This window comes from Apis mellifera, linkage group LG16, assembly GCF_003254395.2.
Source record: "Apis mellifera strain DH4 linkage group LG16, Amel_HAv3.1, whole genome shotgun sequence".
Taxonomy (NCBI): domain Eukaryota; kingdom Metazoa; phylum Arthropoda; class Insecta; order Hymenoptera; family Apidae; genus Apis; species Apis mellifera.
In genome coordinates, this window is record NC_037653.1 from 5,461,154 (window position 1) to 5,485,854 (window position 24,701).

Consider the following 24,701-nt stretch of genomic DNA (forward strand, 5'->3'; position numbering starts at 1 on the left):
TTTGTATTAGGAAAACATAAGTCTATAGGAGGTGGCACGAGAAATTTCCAAGGAATTCCTCGAACGAGAAAATTTTTGCCCAAATTTCGACTTTGTATTAGGAGAATATAAGTCTATAGGAGGTAGCATTAGAAATTTCCAAGGAATTCTTCGAACAAGAAAATTTTTGCCCAAATTTCGACTTTGTATTAGGAGAACATAAGTCTATAGGAGGTAGCTTGAACAATTTCCAAGGAATTCTTCGAACGATAAAATTTTTACCCAAATTTTGACTTTGTGTTAGGAGAATATAAGTCTATAGGAGGTGGCACGTGAAATTTCCAAGGAATTCCTCGAACGAGAATATGTTTGCCCAAATTTCGACTTTGTGTTAGGAGAATATAAGTCTATAGGAGGTAGCATTAGAAATTTCCAAGGAATTCTTCGAACAAGAAAATTTTTGCCCAAATTTCGACTTTGTATTAGGAGAACATAAGTCTATAGGAGGTAGCTTGAACAATTTCCAAGGAATTCTTCGAACGATAAAATTTTTACCCAATTCTCGACTTTGTATTAGGAGAACATAAGTCTATAGGAGGTAGCATGATAAATTTCTAAGAAATTCATCGAACAAGAAAATTTTTGCCCAAATTTCGATTTTGTATTAGGAAAACATAAGTCTATAGGAGGTAGCACGAGAAATTTCCGTATTTTTTGAGAATGCGTATATTCGAGGAGAAGGGGAGTAAAAGTTTCGAAAATATTTTTCCACCCCGTTGAGAGCGATCCGATATAATAATTTCCACTCAATGTTCGCAAAATCTCACGAATCTAAGAATATATATTCGAAAGAGTCTCGAAAATATAATATTACATTTATTATTTATCACTCGCATAATAATTTTCAATAGAATACTTTCCAACATTATAATTCTTGACAATTCGAAGACAATGTCGAGAATATTCTTTTTTTTTTTTAATTCTCATTCTCCACACACGTATTCACTTCGCACAAATGCTGCAACGTTCAACAATCAAGCTTGGAAAAGAAGAGAAAGAAAAACAAAACAAAACAAAAGGAACATTATATACAATTTGACGAACGAGTTGAAAATAGGATCGAGACCGGTATATCCGGTATTCTTTCGCCACAATTTACACTCGCCGAATGGGCGAATGAAATGGCGAGAAATCGTCACAATGCTATCCGGCCCAATCCGATTATACATGGAGCCATACTGTTGGTGAAACGATTTCACGCCGCGGAATACGCGTATCTGGCGTTAATAGTCGGAAGCAGATCGTTGGCAAATACGTGCGCGCACAGCGTTAAGATACACGGATATGCATGGATACTGCATTTGGAAATTTCGACGTTGGTTCAACGAGAGAGTGGAGGAGATATTTTTTTTTTTTTTTTGCACAAGTTTCTTTTATTATTAGAGAAAAGAAGCGAAAGAGGTGTAATACAGTGAGAGAGTTAAGGAAATCGATTTTCTTTTTCTTTTTTTCGCAGATATAAGAGACGCAGGTACTGGAAGGTTCGTAGAAAGAAATATATATATATAATAGTCCGTTTCCATTTATAAAAAGTATCTTCGTCATTACAGGAACAGAAGAAGAGGAGAATACAAAATTTCTATCGATTTATATTTTTATTCAAGTCCAATCGTCGAAGTAATTAAATTATTCGCAAGTACCTCCTCTGACAAATAATTAAAAATATTTAAATTATTCCCAATTATTAATTATTAGCTTCCAATTGATTCATCATATCGCTTTCCAAACTATGGAATGAAAAATCGACCGATTTTGAGTCAATTTTGACTTACTTTTCTCAAATACAGGCAAGTAATAAAATATTCCTTTGGTTAATCGATCGTCAATATTTAGAAGTTTATCGAGTTTAAAAAATACAAGTCGAAAATCTCGAAAAGAAAAGATCTCGTTCAAATCCGTGCACCGAAAAGTAAGAAGAAAAAAAGAAAAGAATAAAGAGAGACAGGTTGGATATTCGATACGGAGGACACGCGACACGAGAGAGGGCAGCAATCGTTTCGAAAATCGTCGTTAAATCGTTTGAAAGGAAGCAAGCGACGGTGGATAAACCGCCATTACTACTGGACCGGAACGAGCGTTCATTTAGATTAGGGATCTTAATGCACCGGTTATCTCTCCTCCATCCTTCTTCCTCTCCTCCTCCTCCCCCTTTCCCACGTTTCACAAGCGTGGATCCCACGCGACTGTCTCGTGACTTTTTCGCCGGTTTCCGTTTCGCCTTTCCGTTCCTTGCCTCGAGAATGGCGGTCCCCCTCCATCCAGATAAGGGGCCGAGCCGCTCTTATTTCTCGTCTTAAAGAACTTGGACCTCCCCTCTTCCTCCAGACTTCCACCAGTCTTCTCGCCTTCTCCTCCTCCTCCTCCTCTTCCTCCTCGTTTCGTAAACTTCTTCCCTCCCTCGCGGAAGAAAAATCGCGGGAACCGATTTCTCCAACTTCGACCGACCATTTTTAAAAGTCCCGAGTTCGATTTTAACATTCTACCTTCGATGGATATTTATTTCCTTTTTTTTTGGATATTATTATTTATTTCGTTGATCGATTTCGTGTAAAAATTGGAAAAATTCTTTTCCCTAATTATAAATTAATTACATCGAAAAATATATGTATATATATTTCTTTTTACTTCCGTACAAATATTTATAAATATTATAAATATAAATTAATATTATATTATAAATATTATATTAATATAATATGTATTTATGTATGTATTATATATGTATTATATACATATTATGTATATATTTATTATATTTATAAATTAAATTTCTATTTATATTCTCCCCGTGTATCGAAGCCTCGATCGCGGATCGATTAATTATATCGTATATAATTATATTTTCATTCGTTCTCGAAATTTCGTACGAGTTGATCGCGTGAAATACATTCAAAAAAAAAAAAAAGAATTGTGCTCATTCTCGCTCACTCACTGCAACGAATTTTCATAGGCAAATATAGAATTTGAACAGGGGGGAGGGCCAAATAAATGGCCCACTCAAATTGAAATTCAGAGGAACGTTCTTTCCGCCCGTGAACGCGGAGTGCAGCCGCATCACCGAGTTATCGGTGGCCGCTCGGAAACCAGGGATGGACAATCTGGCCGCCATTAAATCCGTCACGGGTCTACCTTCAATTTTGTCGCGCCTCTGTGCACCGCTCGATTCTTTCATTCCCCTCCCTCCCCTCCCCGCGGTTCGAATAATTTTGTGGACGCGCGCGATGACAAATGTGAAGGGGGTTGAAACCGACGCGGAGCAAAGTAGAATTGGCATGACAAAATTAATCACTTTCCCTCTCTCTTCTCTTCCTTTCGTTTCATCTTCATCCCACGTTTTCTCTTTCTTTTTGAACTTTCCCTCTCTTTCTCTTTCTGTTGGTACCAGTTGCAGATCCATTGGTAATTTTCCTTATTTAATCTCTTTCTAATTTCTTTTTTTTTTTTTTTTTTTTTTTTTTTTTTAGTAGTAGAATTGGGATAGTTCTTGATTGACCGATTGTTGCACGTCGCGTCATACGAGTCCAGTCAACACATCCGCACACTTTGTCGTACACAAAACTTTTGTACTTCGAATCAGTTTGAATTGTTAATTCATGATATATTTTTTTTTGACAAACGAAATTTTTCTCGAAAAAATCTTTTTAATGTAATAATGTAATTTCAACGGGATAATTTCGGGAAGAATTCGACAAAATTTTGCTAATTTTTCGCATTTTGAGAATCGATCGAAAATTGAAGAGATTCTTTTTTTTTCTTTTTTTTCTTTTTCTTCCATCCCACGGAGGGTCGAGGGTTAATAATATTCTCGATGGCACGAAAGGAATATTTCTCTCTTTCAAAAAACGATCGTAAAAGGAGGGGGCAAGGAGAAAAAGAAAAAGGAGAAGAGGGAAAAAAAAAAGAAAAGAAAAAAGTCCCCCCCGAGCAGAAAGCAAACGTAATCTACCGATGTCTGTCGAATACAAAGTAGCGTTGAACATAATACTTAGAATGCAATCTATCGTGCTACATACATATAAATCGCTGTGATCACTGAGTCGTTGAAATTCGTAACGATCCTCCTTCTTTCCTCTCTTTTCCTCCTCCTCCTCCTCCATTTTCCGCCGCTTCGTCCTCGTTTCCCCGTCCATTCCACTTTTTGCCCCCTCCTCCTTCCCTCCCCCCGAAACTGTATTCCTGTCACGAATGTGGAACGAAATAGAATTGTTGAAGCAACGATAAGATGAATGGAAAGGGGGGGAGAGAGAGAGAGAGGGAGAAAAAGAAGGGATGAAAACGAGGACAGGTATATCTCTTTTATCAGTCTGAATTAACAGTCGGATGAATTGAATTACGTGAAATTTTATTATATTCTCGCAGGAAATTTTGCCGAGAAAAATTTCTTTAAAAATAAAATCTCTCCTCTTTATGAACGATAATGGAACGCCATGAGGGGGATTATCGGCTTCGAGGAGAAATATATTTTTAATTTCGTTGGATCGAATGGGAGAAAAAAAAAAAAGAGAGAGAAAGGAAGAGGAGGAGGAAGAAAACGAGTATATCTTTGTTCGGTGGGAATATGGAGGCCATTATAAAAATTTACAACCGTGCGTGTTTCCGTTTGTATCTCAATTTCGCTTCGTTTTTTCCAACACGGTCCATTTACCGTGCCCATTCCCGGCAAATAAAATACAAATAAACTACTTGGAAGCTGGATGGAAAGACGTCTGTGCAAGAAAATGGAAACAAGCACGAATTGAATAACGTCAAAGGAGAGAGAGAGGTGAAGAAAAAAAAGAAAAAGAAGAAGAAAAAGAAGAAGAAGAAGAAGGAAAGACAAGGATGCTCTCATAACTCTTTCTAAGCGCGAAACACGTCCCGGACGGGAAATTATCTTTCATCTCGACGAGAAGAATAAGTTTTGTGTAAAAATAAAAATGTATGTAGTAAATATAATGAATAAAATGAAATTAGTTTAAAAAAACTTGTGTAAAAATTTTTTATACACGTATTGTATATCCCATGTACATCCCACGTGTCTTATCAATTTGGAAAATATCTCGTTTATTTTTGAATGTATTAAAAAATTTCTTAAACAAAAGTTGAATAATTTCGAGATGGGCGTAGCGTGATGTAATTAATTTTTTTATAAGTGAATGCGTAGTAATAATACGAAGGTCGATTCCGTTTTATTGAAGAGAATCTTATATTTTTTAATACATGTATAGATGTAGCGCATTATTCTCTATACGAAAGTATTAAAGTAACAAAAGATTATTAGTTTAAGAGATATTTAAAAAATATTAATAATAATATTTAATTATCTCCGAAACTAATAAATTTTCCTTATAAGAGGTATGGTACTTTTGTATAGACAATACAAAACTGCATCTAATAATAAGTTAAAAAATATATGATTCTATTTAAAAAAATTAAATCGACTTTCATAACTCTTTTACGCATCTATTTGTAAAAAAACTAATAACATCAGATTATGTTCAATTTGAAACTATTTAACTTTTACCCGAAACATTTTTCAATACTATTAAAAATAAAAGAGATATTCCAGATAATAATTACATTCCCTATATATTCCTCGATCCTTTACAATTAAAAATATTCAAAAATTATTAAAAACAAACAATATTACAAAAAACGTTAAAAAATATGACAGGCGTAAAAGGTAAGTATATAAGGTAAGTATATAAGGTAAGTATACAAGGTAAGTATGTAAGTATATAAGGTAAGTATACAAGGTAAGTATGTAAGCTGAATAAAAAATCTCCTTCTAAATTATGTTCTCCTAATAAAAAAATCATAATTTTGAACAAAAATTTCGTCATTATCCAGGAATTGACAAAATTCTCAGAAATTTTTCATGCTACCTCCTATAAACTTATGTTCTCCTAATACAAAGTCGAAATTTGGGCAAACATTTTCTCGTTCGAGGAATTCCTTGGAAATTTCTAATGCTACCTCCTATAGACTTATGTTCTCCTAATACAAAGTCGAAATTTGGGCAAACATTTTCTCGTTCGAGGAATTCCTTGGAAATTTCACGTGCCACCTCCTATAGACTTATGATCTCCTAATACAAAGTCGAAATTTCGACAAAAATTGTCTCGTTCGAGGAATTCCTTGGAAATTTCACGTGCCACCTCCTATAGAATTATATTCTCCTAATACAAAGTCGAAATATGGGCAAAAATTTTCTTGTTCGAAGAATTCCTTGGAACTTGTTCAGGCCATCTCCTATATACTTATATTCTCCTAATACAAAGTCGAAATTTGGGCAAAAATTTTCTTGTTCGAAGAATTCTTTGGAAATTGTTCAAGCTATCTCCTATAGACTTATGTTCTCCTAATACAAAGTCAAAATTTGGGTAAAAATTTTATCGTTCGAAGAATTCCTCGGAAATTGTTCAAGCTACCTCCTATAGACTTATGTTCTCCTAATACAAAGTCGAAATTTGGGCAAAAATTTTCTTGTTCGAAGAATTCCTTGGAAATTTCTAATGCTACCTCCTATAGACTTATATTCTCCTAATACAAAGTCGAAATTTGGGCAAAAATTTTCTCGTTCGAGGAATTCCTTGGAAATTTCTCGTGCCACCTCCTATAGACTTATGTTTTCCTAATACAAAATCGAAATTTGGGCAAAAATATTCTCGTTCGAGGAATTCCTTGGAAATTTCACGTGCCACCTCCTATAGACTTATATTCTCCTAATACAAAGTCAAAATTTGGGTAAAAATTTTATCGTTCGAAGAATTCCTTGGAAATTGTTCAAGCTACCTCCTATAGACTTATGTTCTCCTAATACAAAGTCGAAATTTGGGCAAAAATTTTCTTGTTCGAAGAATTCCTTGGAAATTTCTAATGCTACCTCCTATAGACTTATATTCTCCTAATACAAAGTCGAAATTTGGGCAAAAATTTTCTCGTTCGAGGAATTCCTTGGAAATTTCTCGTGCCACCTCCTATAGACTTATGTTTTCCTAATACAAAATCGAAATTTGGGCAAACATTTTCCCGTTCGAGGAATTCCTTGGAAATTGTTCAGGCACCTCCTATAGACTTATATTCTCTAATACAAAGTCGAAATTTGGGCAAAATTTTCTCTCGTAGAATCTTGGAAATTTTCGTCATCCTAAAAAGACTTATATTCCAATACAAAGTCGAAATTTGGGCAAAAATTTTCTCGTACGAGGAATTCCTTGGAAATTTCTCGTGCTACCTCCTATAGACTTATATTCTCCTAATACAAAGTCGAAATTTGGGCAAAAATTTTCTCGTTCGAGGAATTCCTTGGAAATTTCTCGTGCCACCTCCTATAGACTTATATTCTCCTAATACAAAGTCGAAATTTGGGCAAAAATTTTCTCGTTCGAGGAATTCCTTGGAAATTTCTCGTGCCACCTCCTATAGACTTATGTTTTCCTAATACAAAATCGAAATTTGGGCAAAAATATTCTCGTTCGAGGAATTCCTTGGAAATTTCACGTGCCACCTCCTATAGACTTATATTCTCCTAATACAAAGTCAAAATTTGGGTAAAAATTTTATCGTTCGAAGAATTCCTTGGAAATTGTTCAAGCTACCTCCTATAGACTTATGTTCTCCTAATACAAAGTCGAAATTTGGGCAAAAATTTTCTTGTTCGAAGAATTCCTTGGAAATTTCTAATGCTACCTCCTATAGACTTATATTCTCCTAATACAAAGTCGAAATTTGGGCAAAAATTTTCTCGTTCGAGGAATTCCTTGGAAATTTCTCGTGCCACCTCCTATAGACTTATGTTTTCCTAATACAAAATCGAAATTTGGGCAAAAATTTTCCCGTTCGAGGAATTCCTTGGAAATTGTTCAGGCCACCTCCTATAGACTTATATTCTCCTAATACAAAGTCGAAATTTGGGCAAAAATTTTCTCGTTCGAGGAATCCCTTGGAAATTTCTAATGCTACCTCCTATAGACTTATATTCTCCTAATACAAAGTCGAAATTTGGGCAAAAATTTTCTCCTTCGAAGAATTCCTTAGAAATTGTTCAGGCCACCTCCTATAGACTTATATTCTCCTAATACAAAGTCGAAATTTGGGCAAAAATTTTCTCCTTCGAAGAATTCCTTGGAAATTGTTCAGGCCACCTCCTATAGACTTATATTCTCCTAATACAAAGTCGAAATTTGGGCAAAAAATTTTCTCGTTCGAGGAATTCCTTGGAAATTTTTCGTGCTACCTCCTATAGACTTATGTTTTCCTAATACAAAGTCGAAATTTGGGCAAAAAATTTTCTCGTTCGAGGAATTCCTTGGAAATTTTTCGTGCTACCTCCTATAGACTTATGTTTCCTAATACAAATCGAAATTGGGCAAAATTTTTCTACGGTTCGAGGAATTCTTGGGAAATTGTTCAATGCTACCTCCTATAGACTTATATTCTCCTAATACAAAGTCGAAATTTGGGCAAAAATTTTCTCGTTCGAAGAATTCCTTGGAAATTGTTCAGGCTATCTCCTATAGACTTATGTTATCCTAATACAAAGTCGAAATTTGGGCAAAAATTTTCTCGTTCGAGGAATCCCTTGGAAATTTCACGTGCCACCTCCTATAGACTTATATTTCCTAATACAAGTCGAATTTGGGCAAAAATTTTCTCCTTCGAAGAATTCCTTAGAAATTGTTCAGGCCACCTCCTATAGACTTATATTCTCCTAATACAAAGTCGAAATTTGGGCAAAAATTTTCTCCTTCGAAGAATTCCTTGGAAATTGTTCAGGCCACCTCCTATAGACTTATATTCTCCTAATACAAAGTCGAAATTTGGGCAAAAAATTTTCTCGTTCGAGGAATTCCTTGGAAATTTTTCGTGCTACCTCCTATAGACTTATGTTTTCCTAATACAAAATCGAAATTTGGGCAAAAATTTTCTTGTTCGAAGAATTTCTTGGAAATTTCTCGTGCCACCTCCTATAGACTTATGTTTTCCTAATACAAAATCGAAATTTGGGCAAAAATTTTCTCGTTCGAGGAATTCCTTGGGAATTGTTCAGCATACCTCCTATAGACTTATGTTCTCCTAATACAAAGTCGAAAATTTGGGGCAAACATTTTCTCGTTCGAGGAATTCCTTGGAAATTTCTAATGCTACCTCCTATAGACTTATATTCTCCTAATACAAAGTCGAAATTTGGGAAAAAATTTTCTTGTTCGAAGAATTCCTTGGAAATTGTTCAGGCTATCTCCTATAGACTTATGTTATCCTAATACAAAGTCGAAATTTGGGCAAAAATTTTCTCGTTCGAGGAATTCCTTGAATTCTCGTGCCATCTCCTATAGACTTATATTCTCCTAATACAAAGTCGAAATTTGGGCAAAATTTCATTCGATAAATTTCCTTAGAATTTTCAATGCTAACTCCTATAGACTTATATTCTCCTAATACAAAGTCGAAATTTGGGTAAAAAATTTATCGTTCGAAGAATTCCTTGGAAATTGTTCAAGCTACCTCCTATAGACTTATGTTCTCCTAATACAAAGTCGAAATTTGGGCAAAAATTTCTTGTTCGAAGAATTCCTTGGAAATTTCTAATGCTACCTCCTATAGACTTATATTCTCCTAATACAAAGTCGAAATTTGGGCAAAAATTTTCTCGTTCGAGGAATTCCTTGGAAATTTCTCGTGCCACCTCCTATAGACTTATGTTTTCCTAATACAAAATCGAAATTTGGGCAAAAATATTCTCGTTCGAGGAATTCCTTGGAAATTTCACGTGCCACCTCCTATAGACTTATATTCTCCTAATACAAAGTCAAAATTTGGGTAAAAATTTTATCGTTCGAAGAATTCCTTGGAAATTGGTTCAAGCTACCTCCTATAGACTTATGTTCTCCTAATACAAAGTCGAAATTTGGGCAAAATTTTCTTGTTCGAAGAATTCCTTGGAAATTTCTAATGCTACCTCCTATAGACTTATATTCTCCTAATACAAAGTCGAAATTTGGGCAAAAATTTTCTCGTTCGAGGAATTCCTTGGAAATTTCTCGTGCCACCTCCTATAGACTTATGTTTTCCTAATACAAAATCGAAATTTGGGCAAAAATTTTCCCGTTCGAGGAATTCCTTGGAAATTGTTCAGGCCACCTCCTATAGACTTATATTCTCCTAATACAAAATCGAAATTTGGGCAAAAATTTTCTCGTTCGAGGAATTCCTTGGAAATTTCTCGTGCTACCTCCTATAGACTTATGTTTTCCTAATACAAAATCGAAAATTTGGGCAAAAATTTTCTTGTTCGAGAATTTCCTTAGAATTTCATGCACCTCCTATAGACTTATTTCTCCTAATACAAAGTCGAAATTTGGGAAAAATTTTCGTTCGAAGAATTCCTGGAAATTGTTCAAGCTACCTCCTATAGACTTATGTTCTCCTAATACAAAGTCGAAATTTGGGCAAAAATTTTCTGTTCGAAGAATTCCTTGGAAATTCTAATGCTACCTCCTATAGACTTATATTCTCCTAATACACAAAGTCGAAATTTGGGCAAACATTCTCGTTCGAGGAATTCCTTGGAAATTTCACGTGCCACCTCCTATAGACTTATATTCTCCTAACACAAAGTCAAAATTTGGGTAAAAATTTTATCGTTCGAAGAATTCCTTGGAAATTGTTCAAGCTACCTCCTATAGACTTATGTTCTCCTAATACAAAGTCGAAATTTGGGCAAAAATTTTCTTGTTCGAAGAATTCCTTGGAAATTTCTAATGCTACCTCCTATAGACTTATATTCTCCTAATACAAAGTCGAAATTTGGGCAAAAATTTTCTCGTTCGAGGAATTCCTTGGAAATTTCTCGTGCCACCTCCTATAGACTTATGTTTTCCTAATACAAAATCGAAAATTTGGGCAAAAATTTTCCCGTTCGAGGAATTCCTTGGAAATTGTTCAGGCCCCTCCTATAGACTTATATTCTCCTAATACAAAAGTCGAAATTTGGGCAAAAATTTTCTTGTTCGAAGAATTCCTTGGAAATTTCTTAATGCTACCTCCTATAGACTTATATTCTCCTAAACAAAGTCGAAATTTGGGCAAAAATTTTCTCTTCGAAGAATTCCTTGGAAATTGTTCAGGCACCTCCTATAGACTTATATTCTCCTAATACAAAGTCGAAATTTGGGCAAAAATTTTCTCCTTCGAAGAATTCCTTGGAAATTGTTCAGGCCACCTCTATAGACTTATATTCTCCTAATACAAAGTCGAAATTTGGGCAAAATTTTCTCGTTCGAGGAATTCCTTGGAAATTTTTCTGCTACCTCCTATAGACTTATGTTTTCCTAATACAAAATCGAAATTTGGGCAAAAAATTTTCTTGTTCGAAGAATTTCTTGGAAATTTTCGTGCCACCTCCTATAGACTTATGTTTTCCTAATACAAAATCGAAATTTGGGCAAAAATTTTCTCGTTCGAGGAATTCCTTGGAAATTTCTATGCTACCTCCTATAGACTTATATTCTCCTAATACAAAGTCGAAATTTGGCAAAAATTTTCTCGTTCGAGAATTTCCTTGGAAATTTTCAAGCTACCTCCTATAGACTTATGTTCTCCTAATACAAAGTCGAAATTTGGGCAAAAATTCTTGTTCGAGGAATTCCTTGGAAATTTCTAAGTGCTACCTCCTATAGACTTATATCTCCTAATACAAAGTCGAAATTGGCAAAAATTTCTCGTTCGAAGAATTCCTTGGAAATTTCTCGTGCCACCCCTATAGACTTATGTTTTCTAATACAAAATCGAAATTTGGGCAAAAATTTTCGTTCGAGGAATTCCTTGGAATTGTTCAGGCCACCTCCTATAGACTTATATTCTCCTAATACAAAGTCGAATTTGGGCAAAAATTTCTCGTTCGAGGAATTCCTTCTGCTCCCCTATTTTCCCATTTGGAAATAAAAGTTTTCTTGCAAGTTCAGTTGGCGCACCATCTACCCCTTTATTACGATTTCTATCACCAACGGATAAGGAAAAAGGGAATTAAGTTTCGAATGAATTTACAAGTTGGAGATCCAGATCCAGATTTTACGTTTCTTCACGTTCCTCCTCGAGATTCCAGGGATGGAATATCGTATAATGACGCGACCAGGGAAGAGGATTGGAACTGCTTACCGAAGATTTTCTCTTTTTTTTTTTCTCTCTCTCTTAATAAATTCGCGATAAAAATGTTTCATTCGACGATAAGAAAGAAAGGAAGAAGAAAAATTTGAAATTCAAAACATTATACGTCTTCTATCTTTCAGATTTTTTATTTATTTTCTCTCATTCCAAGATTGCAAGATCCCTCGTAACGAATTTCTTGATAATTCGATGATGATACTTGTTCGCGGAAGAAGAAGCTAAATTCTCTCGCTAAATTTATCATTTCACATCCTTTCTCGTCTCTCCAATCCAATCTATATTAACTCTATATATAATCCTCTCTTTAAACAATAATGTATTATGAAATTCGTAGAAAATGAAAAGCTCCTCTATGAAATCCGTTTACAACAAAATCTGAGAAAATTTCCATTTGAGAAAATTTGAGTTTGGACAATTATCTGGAAAGATCGATCCTTTCGTTTAATTAATACAATAAAACCGATCAACACAGGCTTTTTATTCATATAACAACGATCGAGAAAAAAAAACGCGCGAAAAATTTTTATTCGACGGATAAAAATTACAGGCGGCCGTGTATAAGCCGGGCGCAATTAGCGCAATTCGTCCCCCAATGTTTCATCGACGTCGCGAAGTTTCACGAAGATAATCCAGAAAACCGGGGACACACCGATAATTAACGCGAAGCCTGTCCACTTTGCCCGCGTATTAAAACCGCGTTAACAATCCCCGCAATCCTAAATCCCAACCCTCGTAATATTTCCAGTATTTTTTCCTCGTTGAAAGATAATTTGAAAAAAGAAAAATATATTTATCAATATTTTCGTCCGAATAAACACGATTCTCATCGAATATCGAAGGGTTGGGGTTAATCAATCGAGCCTCGATACTCTTTTCTTTCTTCAAATGTCATTCGTCATCAACTCGACGATGGAGCAAAATAAAGCTCCTCTTTCATAGAGAAAAAGAATTTCTTGTGACCAAAAATTCAGAAAGAGAAATTCTACTGCAAACAGTTTAATTGCGAATCGATTTCGAGCAACATCTCGCGCGAATCCCTCCACCTCCACGTTTCCGTCTTTGTTCGAGGCAAAGAAACGAGTGGATAAAAACGTTCATCAACCTCCTCCTACGTTCATTCGCGGGGTAATTAATGAAAGGTGAAGCGGGGGAGGGAAGTAGATTCGTACAAGATTAGCGATGGAATCGAAGAGAGGGGGGAGGGAACGGACGAAAAAGAGGAATCGATGGAGTTGACACGATTACACGATGTTTCTGCGATAGAGAGGGAAGGGAAGGGGAGCTGGAAGTTGTGGAAAGTGTTTCGGGACGCTGTGTGTACGTGTATGTGTGTGTGCGGGAATAAGAAAGAAAATGGTTAAAGCCGTGGAGATTAGAGGTAAGGGTTGAGGAAGAAGGGGGAACAAAGAAAGATAAGATTGATGCAGGCGAGTAAATTGAACGTTACGAGTGACGACAATGCGACAAAGCCCGCAAATAATTCTCCCTTGGGAATCGTAATTTATTTGGTCGGAATGGAGCGTTGCTGCGTCGTCTAGGACGGAAGTCGCCGGGATTTCCGGTGTGGAACAATGTCGGAGGGGTATAAATGCGAAACGAGGGGGAGGGAGGTGCAGGTGCCCTCGAATTTTCGCCCCTAGTATCATCATTCGACTACCAGAGCTTGGCAGTGGTGAGAAGAGGAGGCAGAAGATGATAAAATTATTTTCGAATATTTCAACCGGATTTCGTATCATTGTGGTTGAAAGGAAGAGAGATATATGTTTTGGAAATTGGAATGTTTCGTGGAAGCTTGGTTATCGCGAATAAGGTAATTCTGAATTTTTGAAGGCGTGATATAATTTTTGGAATCATCTTTGAAACGCGATCCTTGATATATTCGTGACCGTTTTTAAAATAATTTTGGTTGAATGGAATTTATCGTAATTCTCTAATAAAAATTTTGTATTTTTAAACCGACGAGGGGGATGATAATTGAAATAATTTTGGAAATTAAACGGAGAAATATGGAAATTGTAGTCAAGTGTATAAATCTTTCTTGACGGGCGATGATACGTCGATAAATTTTATAACGCTCGAAATGCGATGAGATTGTTAGATAATTTAATTCACGAGAGCGGCACAATCGTAATAAACTTCATAATAAACGGGATATAACGAAATCTAGACTCGTTCCTCTAGCGTTAAGTAAAGTTAAATACGACGAAATAAAACTATAATAAATATACGATATATATGGCATACTCGGTTGATAAAAATCGAATAATTGGTCGTTTCGATCGAATTTGTCGGGTAATTATCCTCGGTCGATAAACGATACTCGGTCGATACACGATACTCGGGTAAATTTTATTAATTCGCCTTGGATATAGAAGTTTAAACGACTGTTTGGGAATAAGAGTGATCCCCGCGATTTGACAAAATGGCGGAGTTGGAAAGTTTCGGAAGCGATGGTCGTAAAGATCGAATGACTTTGGCTGGGTTGGCCAGGATTCAATGTTTCTCAAGTGTCTCCTTTTTCCTCCGTCGCAAACTATCGAATAAAGAAACAGAGGGAAAATACTTGAAAATGTGAACTTGGTCCCCGCGATAAATTCGGCGCAAGGAAAATTTATGCGACCGAAAGTGCACCAAGACTAACAGTCCCGCTATTTCTTCTTGATATCCGTCCTTAACTTTTATACGCGCCCATAATTTATACTTTTCCCCGGTTGATTCCGACCGAAAAATATATTTATCAACTTCCACGTCGCGCGTGCCCCACTTTCAACTTTTCATTTCGACATTTCGAAATTTCCTAATTATGAACCATTATCGAATTATACGATAATTTATTAAAACCAATACTTTTCTTTTCCTTGCGTATCTTTCGTGATATTACAAATACAAATCATATCTGCAAAATCCTCGATTTAATAAAATCGTTTCAAATTTTCTGATTACGAAATGGGGATATATCGTGTACGATAATTTGTTAAAAAATTATTGCATCATCAATTTTTGTCAACGAAAATATTCGAAAAAAAAAAAACGGAATTAATCTGGACGAAGAAGAGGGATCTCGAAACGTTCTCTCGGGGATGCAACGCACGGCTCGAAGTTTTTGGTATCCTATGACGCGATGTGAACTCGTGATAAATCGCGTCCCACACTTTGAATTTGTATTCCTGTTGGAGGATCGGCGCGCACCATCTGGCGGCCGTGTTTAATAAAATACTTGGCGCGGATGAATGGTCGTGCTCTTGGGACTTTCTCGGGGTCCGGGAGGACCTGTATCGGTAAAAAAAAAAAAAAAAAAAGGAAAAAAATATACACATACACATACATATATATATATATTTCACAGCTCCAAGGCTGTGGAGCTATGTAAATCGCATTAATCCAGGTCCTCGCGTGATTAATGTTGCACAGGGGGGTTACGCGCAGTTGATAACGAGATTTTAGTGGTTTCGAGTTTTGACCGAAGGTTTTTGCTTGATTAAAGAATAATTGTTCCCCCAGTTTTTGACAGAGGATGATTCCAAAGCTGTCCGGGGAATCCCGGGGTTTATGAACGAGGGGACGAAAGAATCGAGCGTTTCCAATTATTTTCTCCTTTTTTTCGTTTTAATCCTCTCGAAAACACACTCGTTCGTGGAAAATTAATAAAAAAAAAAAAAAATTACCCAACTCCGATGATATCGATTATCATCCGAGCGAGACAAAAACCGCTTATTCGAAAGAATTTCTCCTCCAATTTAATTCGGATTTAATCGACTGGTAACAATAATAACAATAATAATCTTTCCATCTTCGTGTTTGTCGCGAGGATTAAATTCGATCCATTTCGCGTCCGGAAATAATGAATGCGAAAACGATGATCGACGGATGCGTCCAAGGTTTTACAGAGTAACCGATATCGTGCTCTTGGGAAGAAGGAGATCGATGAGGGATCGTTGAAAGGAGGCCAATAATATCGAAACGAGATCGATGAAGAGATTCTCCTCTCCCCCTCCTTATTTATTAACTCGGTTTATATCCGTATTACTAAGATATCCGGCCAATAAGATTCTCGAAAGAATTACGAGAACAGAGTACAGCCAAGGATATATAAGGAAGCTATACCGATCGAGAGAATATCACCGACTTCGTTCAAACGGATTAAGTAAAGAACCAGATCGGTCCAACGATAATCCCACCCTCACGAGGATGTTCAATCCTTAATTTCGAGGCTGGAGATCGAGAAACAAACCCTGTTCTCGAGAAATAAACTGCATAGAATACAGTTTCGAAATTTCGTGAATTTATAATCGCCTCGAATAATTAAATATTGGGTTGGCAACTAACTAATTGCGGATTTTTTTTTAGAAAATCAAAGACAATTTTTTCATGGAACTAAATAACTTTATTCCGTAATGTGTTGCTCATTTTGATCAATCACCTTTTGCCATCTTTCAGGCAGCATCATAATCCCACGTTCATAAAACTTGTGGTTTTTATTAGCAAAAAACTGAATCAGGTACGATTTGATATCATCATCGTTATTGAAATTTTTATCATTCAAGGAGTTTTGTAAAGATCGAAACGAAAAGTAATCGGATGGTGCAAGGTCAGGACTATATGGTGGATGTGGCAAAACATCCCAACCAAGCTCCAATAATTTTTGCCGAGTGACCAAAGATGTGCGTGGCCTTGCATCGTCATGATGGAATACAACACCTTTTCGATTTGTCAATTCGGGCCGCTTTTCTTCAACCGCATTGTTTAATTTCGTTAGTTGTTCAATGTAGACAACAGAATTGATCGTTCGGTTGGGTGGTAAGAGTTCAAAATAGACAATTCCTTTGTAATCTCACCAAACTGATAACAAAATCTTCTTTCGATGAATACCAGCTTTTGATGTTGTTTGAGCTGGTTCACGTGGCCTGCTCCACGATCTTTTCCGCTTGATATTGTTGTAAACAATCCATTCTTCATCGCCAGTTATCAGTCGTTTTAAAAATGGATCATTTTCATTACGTTTCTTTAGCAAATCGCACCTGTTAAATGCTTTTTTTCAGTTCGTGAGGAACCCATGTATCGAGTTTTTGAACATAGCCAAGTTGTTTTAAGTGGTTTTCAATGATTGACAGCTGAATTGCCAACTATCAAATAACAAAATGTGTTTTACATTTGGACTACGCCAGCAAACCTAAAAATTCAACTGAAGCCATCTATGAGTAAAATCCGCAATTACTTAGTTGCCAACCCAATAACTGATCGAGAAAATTAATTCTATCTGAGTCGTGCATTAATCATTATTGTGCGAAAGTTGAGCAAGTTCCTATGGTCAACTTTAATTCGTTTGATTCGTTTGTTCGCGGAGAAGCGAAAAGGGTTGGCATGCGTTGCAAACTAGATCGGGATCTCGTTAAACGGGAATCAACGTTGTTGCCGCGAAACTTGCCAAGTCGTCTTTTGTCTCGCATTTCCCAAGCGTCTCGTATCGTATCGTCCTCCCAGCTGTCCTCTTTTAGTCAGTTGCTCGTGCGAATTGGAATTGGAGCCTCGCGTATTCACCAATAATACGCCAAGTGTGCGATTTTCGTTCGGATTTGTTTTTCCTTCTTTTTTAATCTCGATATCGAACGGTGCTTAAACCGGTGTCGAAACGTTGTTTCAACGACGTTTCTCTCCTTTTTTTTCTTTTGGAAGTTTGTCGAAAGAGGAGGAAGTTTATGGTATGTGAGAAAAAAAAAGAGGGAAGAAAGGAAAGTGACGTTGGAGAAGAAGAGAGAATCTGGTAAAAAGTTTTCTAATGAGGGATGCGGATCGGGCTCAAGTTTGCAATGAGAAAGTTATGGAACCACTTTGCGCGCCGTGTTTTGTGCAAGGAAGGGGGGAGGGGCTATCGAATTTTCAATGTAATTGATACACGGAGAAAATCTCGCCTCGAGTTTTTAAACGAGGCGCAGCTTCCTCGGTTTGTACGTATATTTCCGTGCGATCGAGCGAGGATTCATCATATTGTCCCCCCCTCCCCCTCGGATAAAATTTAGCAAAGTATAGTCTATAATTACTGCAATTAACTCCCTTCGTGCAATTACTCCCTTTATTAATCAACGTAACTTAATTTCCCTTACGTTTATTACGGGATATTCAATAATTTGCTGCCTGAACTATGTCATTATCAGTGTGGATTCTGAATGAAATTGTGAAATTTTATCCGATTCGTCCGTTTAAAGTTATTAAATTATTCGTTTTATCGTTCGTTCGGATTTACGCTTCGAATGTTCCTAAAATTACAATAATTAATAATTATTTCGTTCTGATTCCAATAATTAAACAAGATTTTTTTTTTTTATTCCTATTCCGCTTGCCCGACTCCATAAACCGATTCCATATCTACGCGTCTTCTTATTCTTCTTGTACTATATATGTCTGACAACGATCCGTCCATTCTACTTATCCGAGTCAACGACGCACACCTGTCCGATCATAGCTAATTCGTTCTACTTGGACTCTTCCCTCGTTCGATTCCAACTTTATTTATTATTTAACTTTTTGGGGCCATGGCCATATATAGATTTAGCTAGATCATAATAATCCTCATTGATGATATTTCTCTCACTATATATGATTCCATACACAATTTCTCGTATAGATTATTGTCTGACAATGATCCTTCTGCTTATCCAGCTCAACATACACGTTCAATTTATACGATTCTATTTGTACCTAGACAATATATTTTTCTTTACCCTACGACCATACCTGGATCATAATAATCCTCGTGATAATATTTCTTCGACCACTTTCTTCTCGTATGGATTATTGTCCGACAATCACCGTTCCATTCTACTTATCCAGTTCAATAATACGCTATCGCCTGTCTGATCGTGACTAGACCGTTCTACTTAGCTATCCTCCTTTACTCGCGTGTAAGTGTACCGCGCTTAAATTTAGATCTATTTGTTTCGTTCCATTTTGATTGGCCACGATGACAAAGAGATTCATAGTTGATTTATTCATTTGACCACTGGTCGGTCGCTGGAAATCTAGGGAAAAAGGAAACGATTATTATTATCGAAGGAGAGTGATTCTCATTGAAATATTCCTCGAATGAAGCGACGAGAAAAGGAAAGGGTTATCTATCAAAGATTGTGAAGAAAAACAAAGTGAAATTCTCGGGAAAAGGAGGCGTTTACCAACCAGCGTTCAACGATTGCCTCCTGTAACGGGAAGGAGCAGCCTGACCGGAGCTTATATTAAAGTTGAAAAATTTTCCCTTGGCCGTCCACCACTTTTGCTCGAAGAAGAAGAAGAAGAAGAAAGAAAAATTTCCCTATGAATGGGAAAGCAGCCGGTTGAATGGCATCGAAGGAAAGGGGCGAGGCCGTTTCCGCGGGGCTGATACTTTTTCTCCCTCGATACTCGACATTACGCTTTTTAGATCGGGGAGGGAGGGGAGGGGGCTGTACACGTATGCTCGGGCGGCGTAAACGCGAGAAGAAAAGTTGATCTACGGCCAAAGGATGAATAGGGGTGCGGGCAATGGTGAAGTGGCGCGGCCAACCGCTTATTTATAGATAACGAAATAATTCAAAAGTTTTTCGTTATTTATGCGCCCATTCTCCCTTTCTTTCTTCTTTGGTATTTTATTTATTCCTTGTATCACTCCCCCTTCTTTTTCCAAATAACAATTATTGCGTGATTTTTCATCGGTTTTGTGGAAAAGGAAAATTCGAGTGAATTTTTAATTTTTGGAATTTGGAAAAATTTTCTAAAGAAAATATTTTTTATTTTTCATTATGCGCCCATTTTCTTTTTCTTTCTTCTTTGATATTTTATTTATTCCTTGTACCTATCACTCCTCCCCCTTTTTTTCCAAATAAAAATTATCGCGTGATTTTTCATCGGTTTTATGGAAAAGGAAAATTCGAATGAATTTTTAATTTTTGGAATTTTTGGAAAAATTTTCTAAAGAAAATATTCCACGTAATTTTTTATTTTTCGTTATACGCCCATTTTCTTTTTCTTTTTTCTTTGATATTTTATTTTCTTCTTTGTATCACTCCCCCTCCTTTTTCCAAATAACAATTATGGTGTGATTTTTCATCGGTTTTGTAGAAAAGAAAAATAACGTTTCGAAGGTATTTTTAATTTTTGGAATTTTTGGAAAAATTTTCTAAAGAGAATATTCCACGTAATTTTTTATTTTTCGTTATGCGCCCATTTTCTTTTTCTTTCTTCTTTTTATTATATTTTATTTATTCCTTGTATCACTCCCCCTCCTTTTTCCAAATAACAATTATGGTGTGATTTTTCATCGGTTTTGTAGAAAAGAAAAATAATGTTTCAAAGGTATTTTTAATTTTTGGAATTTTTGGAAAAATTTTCTAAAGAGAATATTCCATGTAATTTTTTATTTTTCGTAATTTATGCGTCCATTCTTTTTTTCTTTTTTTTTTGATATTTTATTTATTCTTTATATCACTCCTCCCCCTTCTTTTTCCAAATAACAATTATCGCGTGATTTTTCATCGGTTTTGTGGAAAAGGAAAATTCGAGAGAATTTTTAATTTTTGGAATTTTTGGAAAAATTGCGAGAATATTCGCACGTAATTTTTTACTCTTCGTTTTTCGAGGAGAGACAGAGGAATTTTTGGAAAATCTTTTTGGAAAAAAAAATTGCAATCCGTATACCATGTAATTTTTCGCTTCACTTTCGGAAGAAAGGGAATTGGAGAAAGATTCGAAATATTTTCGAATCGGGAATCGAGAATTTTTGGGAGAATTCAATTCACCCACGAGTCGATAACGAACTAAAAAAAAAAAAAAAATCTTCATTTCTGGTTATATTCCACGAATTTCAAATTAATTTATAGATTTTTTTTTCCCTCCAAACTACCGGAACATTGGGGCAACTTTTTCGCCGTTCTAAAAATCATTTAACCGGACGGAGGAAGAAACTTTTGACATTTTCCAATTCAATTTGGAGAATTAACCAGAAAATTCTACTCGCGTAGAGATATTTAACCGAAATTCTACGAAATGGTTAACGTTCCCGTTCTCCTATTTCTCATTTCTCTCACGATACCTGATCGTGGGAGACGAGGAATCGATCTATTTCCACGCAACTCCCACGTATATACGCATATATAAACAAGTTTTGTAAGAAACGAGATTAAAGGGAGCAATTCGTTATTTATTTGGCCAAAATAAATTAGCCCCTTGGGCATTCCATTATCCTTTTTTTACGCAATTACAGTAATGGATTATCCATCGTTCGTTTCGCGGAAGAAAATTTTATTTTCTCCTGTCTTAAAAACCCCGAAGATCGAAACGATATTAACTTGATCTTAAAAATACAGTCTCCTTGCAACTCTCTCCACGAATTAAATAAATAATACGTACATCTCAAGATTTACATATATGTATATTTGATGGTTTAATTCCACCCAGAAGAGACGACATCCTAAAAGAGAGGAGGAAGAGCTCTTTGGAGAGAGGAGGCCTCTTCTGGCCTCTAAACATCCCCTTGACGTTTCAACGTTTCTTCGCGCGAGATTATCACGCAATGGCCCGAGGGTAAGTAACCCAGCAGTTGGGGATACGAGGATAGGAGAGGGGAGGGGATAAGAGGAAGAGCGTAGCAGCGTCGACACGACATTTTCGTGGTGGGTGGGCGCGCTGTTACACGCGGGAGAAAATCGGCGGATAGCCGATTTAGAGAGAAAGGGCTGGAACGAGGTAAGCAAGATTTACATTTTTGCCGGGGAAATAGGTTTTGCGATAAAAGGATTTCGAATAAAATTTAACTCGGCTTGGTATGCCCCCGTGCATGCAGCGGTTCGTATTTTGATTTAGTAGTCGTTTGAGAGTTGGCAAGCTCTTTGGAGTGCCGCCAAACATTTTTATGTTATTCCTTCCTCCCCACCCCAAACGCTCCGCCGCCTCCCTCCTCCTTCCCTTTCTTCCTTTCCTCCACTCCTTCCCTTCGCCCTTCTCCTTTCCTTCATCGCCACAAACGGCTTCGCCAATCGGCCCTGACGGACAGATTTCCTTCGGATCGATTTCTTTCGTGAGAAAGAAGAGAAAAATCTCCTAATTCTTCGATTCGTATTCGAAAAATAACTTTGAAAAAACCTCCTCTCCCCCCAATTTCGCGTTTATATTCCATTTGTTTCAGAGCCCAACCATTGTGGGACGTAACGCGAGTGAAAAGACCACTTTAGCCGGTGTATTTCGTTTTATCCTCATCTGGTAATTAGTTTTGCGTGTAATTTAAACTTTCCTCTCCCCCCTCTCCGTGGAAATAACCCGGGAGAAAAACTTGATTAACGCAGTGTATCGATATTAAAGCCAAACGCATTCTCACATCGGTTAACCGAGTGTGGCAATGCTTTTTTCTTTTTTTCTTTAGAGAAAATAAAAATCACGCCATTACCCTTCCTTCTTTTATGTAAAATATAATTCGAATGATTCAGGAGGGCGCCACTTTTTGAAAATGCGCGGAACATTTTCCCCTTTTCCTTTCCTTTCGGGGGAAAAAATTCGTTGGAGCGGAAATTCTCTTTCCTTTTTCTTTTTTTTTAATCCAAATACCATCGAGTATCGTGGCGCGTGTGTTACAACTGCAAAGTTTCGTCGTATATCTTCCGCAGGGGACAGGAATACAGGAATCGTTGCAGGGAGAAATTGTGGAATGCGCGTGGATGCATTGTATTCGAGAGAAGTACGAAATTCTGACACGGGATGGGATCGCGCAATTTCGAGAAACGTAATAAAACATCAATAAAATTAATAACACTTTTAATTTCTCTAGATCCAAATTCCAATTACATCTTCCATTTTGACAAACCCAAAAGTGTAAATACTCTTTGCAACTCCTATTAATTAAAAAAAAAAAGAAAGGACGAAATAAGAAGGAGATCTTTCGAAGATTTTTTTCATTCTCAGATTTTTATATTGGAATTTTTGCGAAAGTTCGCGCGGTATTAATAGCAGAGGAGGATTAAATCGTGCGGGGAACCTTGGCCAGAGATGTTTTTACGGCTGGTATAACGTTTATCCTGTCGCGTTATCGCGTGCCAGAAGTAATGACTTCTACCCTTTCCTTGGCCACGTTCCCTCCCCCACCTCCTTCCCTCCCCCCGTGTGTCCACTGAAAGGAGGTCAGTAAATATTTACGGTTTCGTTTTTCCAGACGGACCAATTCTATTTGAACTCCGGGTTCAGAGAGAGAGATCCACGAGGGATAGTTTGTCGGATATTTCGGGCGTATATTCCGGATAAAACGAACGAGTGGAGGAGGAAGTAGAGGAGGATCGCAGAGGATAGCGACTTTATCCCCTCCTCTCCTATCCGCCAAAGGAGAGGATCCTCCTCCTCCTTTACAGAGGATGAAAGTAATCTGTTCCTCGGGAACAGATTCGATCGAAAAGTGATAAAGAGGAGGAAGCTTGCTTCGAATAGCGGGGATTCGTTGGTTAACGTTTTAATCGTGAAACGAGCCGCCATGATGGAGGATACCTTTTCGACTCTGCGCGGATTGATCTGTGATCCTTGAGAGGAACGTGTGTTAATGTAGGATGGTATTAATGGTAGATTGAATTTAAAGAAGATATCTTTCTCCCCTTATTCGATCGATGAAACTTTACTGTGGAACGTTTTTTCTCCTAATAAATAAAGATTTACGTGAAATTATTCGATACACGGTGCAATATGCAACGGATAAAACGAAACGTGTGAACGTTGAAAGCGTTACGTTAACGAGTGAGCGAAGTAAAAAGTATTTGTTCGTTTAACGGGACACGAGCCCGTCAGTCTCGTGTATAAATACGAATTATTTTAGTATGGAAATATTGTTGGATACGCGCGTGACAGCGACGTATAAATCGGTAGACACGGCAAGGAATATAATAATCCGTTCGTATCATCGCTTCTATCGAATTCTTGCGAATAATTATTGTGTATTTAATAACTTCCATTATGAAATTTGGTTTATTATATACACTTTCGTGTATTCATTCGTATATTTCGAGTTCGATAAACATTTCAATCAAAGAAAAGATCAAAAGGGGAAAGAAGGAGATAGTAGTTAAAAAATTTCGAAAACTTTAAATATTATTTATGTACGAAATATCTCGTGTCCTCTCAAAATTCTCGAAACGGTTTAATATCTTTTTATTTCGCTCACACGTGGCACAAACAAAACAACACCTACGGCATCCTATCCCAAAAAAAAAAAAAAAAAAAAAAATACATACACACACGGGCGCGCGCATATATATACACACCAGTGTCTCGTTTTTCTAACGAGTAGTATCTGCGTCGGCGTCGAGCATTCACGCCAACATCCTCGTCATCCCTCCCCAACGAGTAACCAACAAAACGAAAACATTCTCTCCCTCCATCCTTCTTCGATCGAAAGGAGAAAAAAGAGAAGAAAAAAAAATATACCTTCACAGAAGCAGAACATGTATATGTAGTACATACATATATATATATATATATACAAGGAGACAATGTATAATACATGATTTGTTATGCTT

General features: G+C 36.7%; 1 protein-coding gene and 2 long non-coding RNA genes across 3 annotated transcripts in view; 1 reads left to right on the forward strand and 2 right to left on the reverse strand.

Moving 5' to 3' along the window:
• LOC550708 (E3 ubiquitin-protein ligase MIB1) overlaps positions 1-24,701 on the reverse strand; it is a 575,562-nt gene that overhangs the window by 173,620 nt on the left and 377,241 nt on the right. The window lies entirely within an intron of this gene.
• Positions 1-24,701, reverse strand: part of LOC102654662 — a 57,430-nt gene that overhangs the window by 29,157 nt on the left and 3,572 nt on the right. Inside the window, exon 2 of the long non-coding RNA XR_003306313.1 lies at positions 24,447-24,609. This is a non-coding gene — a long non-coding RNA (uncharacterized LOC102654662). The remainder of the gene's footprint in view (positions 1-24,446; positions 24,610-24,701) is intronic.
• On the forward strand, positions 2,831-4,540 carry LOC113219312. Its single transcript, XR_003306314.1, has 2 exons — positions 2,831-4,324; positions 4,399-4,540. It is a non-coding gene; the product is annotated as an uncharacterized LOC113219312 (long non-coding RNA).